A 2523-nucleotide genomic window follows, 5' to 3' on the forward strand; every position below is an offset into this window, starting at 1 on the left:
TGTGCTGCCCCGAGTACTTCGTGGGTTACATTTTTATAATCAAACGAAAAGTGGGGAGGGGGAAAAGACCAGCTTCTTCCTCATTCTTGAGTAGATGTCATGTTTCCATCATCAGCTCCTCCTCCAGGTTGGGCAGGGGAGTTTTTCTTGTCCCTACATGGTCAAGCTGGGACTGTCATGGCACTGTGGAAAAATTATTTCAGGTCTCAGTACAATGAGGGTCTTTCACTTTGAAGTGTCACCTTTCCATAAATTATTGTTTTTTATGTGTGCAGAGAGCATATCCTAGGGGTCATTAACTTACTGAGCTCACTGGGCAGGATGTGGGTCTCATGCTACCATTGTTTTATTGTTTTGAGGCATGCCTCATTCTTCTGTTGCATGGTTTTGTGGTTAGGCAAACCTGCATTCTTGAGTGATCATTAACTTACTGTGGTCTCCCAAAGCCCCCTAAAGTTCCCTCTTTATCTACAATCCCCTAATGGGGTTTCTGAGCTATTTGATTATCCTACTCTATCCCTATCAGTTTTTTTTTTGAAGTAAAAATGAAATGAACATCTTAAATGTATATTTGCTGAGTTTAGACAAATGCAAACACCTTTGTAACTCAAATCCTGTTAAGATATAGAACATTACCAGCACCCCAGAAAGTTCCTAAATGCTCCTCCCGGTCAGTCCCCACCCAACCCAAGAGGCAACCACTACTCTGATTTTTTTTCCCACCACAATTAGTTTTGCCTGTTCCAAAATTTCATATGGATGGAATTACACAGTAGGTACATTTGTGTAAGGCTTCTTTCAGTATAGTTTAAAGAGTCATCCATGTTTTTGTGTGTATCAGTAACTTCTTTTTTTTTTGCTTAGTTGTATTCCACTGTGACTATACCACAGTTCTTCCATTCCTCTTTTGATGGAGATGTGGGCTGTTTGCAGTTTGACTATTATGAATAAGGCTGCTATGAACATTCTTGTACAAGCATTTCTCATGACTATATTTCTTCAATAAGTATTTATTAAGCACTGTGTTCCAAACACTTCCAGGTACTAGAGATACAGCCATGAACAAGACAAAGATGTCCCATTTCTCAAAGAGCTTATATTTGCTTGTTTCTGTGTATCTATGGAGGCAAGGGGATAGGCTGGGGGAGGAGGTAAATGTAGGTAACTATGAAAGAAAAATACCAGATAGTGATAATTGCTGGGTGGAGAAGTAAAATAAGGTGATGTGAGTGATCGGGTAGCTATGTTTCCTAGATTGCTCAGCCAATTTCTTTGTGAGGAAGTGACTTTTAAAGTGTGAATAAAATTAGAATAAGATCAAAAGGGAACAGCATTCTAGGAAGAGGAAGCAGGTGGTACAATGGCCCTAAGGCTGTTTTAGAATAGAAAAAAAAAAAAGCCTATGTGCTGAATGAAGAAAACTTAAATTATATCAGCAGTAAAGAGCAGGAGAGCCAGTTTCCCCCCAGATTTAACCATCGTTACTCTGGCCGATTGGACAGATTAGGATGCCACTTTCTTTTTATTTATTTACTTATTTATTTTTGGTTGTGTTGGGTCTTCTTGATGCGCGCGGGCTTTCTCTAGTTGCAACAAGCTGGGGCTACTCTTCGTTTCAGTGCGTGGGCTTCTCATTGCGGTGGCTTCTCTTGTGGAGCACGGGCTCTAGGTACGTGTGGCTCACAGGTTCTAGAGCGCAGGCTCAGTAGTTGTGGCTCGCAGGTTCTAGAGCGCAGGCTCAGTAGTTGTGGCGCACGGGCTTAGTTGCTCCGCGGCATGTAGGATCCTCCCAGACCAGGGCTCGAACCCGTGTCCCCTGCATTGGCAGGCGGATTCTTAACCACTGTGCCACCAAGGAAGTCCCTAGGATGCCACTTTCTTAACCTAGTTTTATCAGATTACTAATAAGGATGAATATTTCTTCACATAATGCTCTTTTATTGTGAATTACCTGTTTATATCCCTTGCCTGCTTTTCTGTTGGCACCTGCGTCTTTTTTTCCTAGCAATTATTGTGTCTTCTGCATAAGACAATAGTCCAGGGCGATGAGGCCCATGTTTCTTTCACTTTACAGAGGGCTTGGCACTTACCTATTTCTAACGAGTAAACAGTAAATATTTGTAAATTTTACCCTGTGTCGGCAAGGTTAGTTCAAGACTATTTACATACTCAACTTTAGAAATCGACTGGACAGAATTAGGGGAAAATGCGTGAACTTTAAATGTCCCCCTCTTAGCCAGCCTTCAGATGCGATGTGTTTGAGTAAGGTAACTATCCTGGAGACTCCAAATGTCTGACCACCACCAGGTACCCACACTTTAGAAGTATTTCAATAACCCCATAGCCACACGCGAGCGGGAAATACTCATTGACAGCCAAACTTCCAGGGACTGCCGCGTTCAGACTTCCGGTGTGAGCCCCGCGCAGGCGCTGATTAACTGGCGTCCGTGCCGCCGGACCCTGGGGCCAAAGCCACTTCCCATAATGCTGCATAGCGGAAGTTGTTGCTTTCTAGGGGTCGCG

This window comes from Balaenoptera ricei, chromosome 4 (assembly GCF_028023285.1).
Source record: "Balaenoptera ricei isolate mBalRic1 chromosome 4, mBalRic1.hap2, whole genome shotgun sequence".
Taxonomy (NCBI): domain Eukaryota; kingdom Metazoa; phylum Chordata; class Mammalia; order Artiodactyla; family Balaenopteridae; genus Balaenoptera; species Balaenoptera ricei.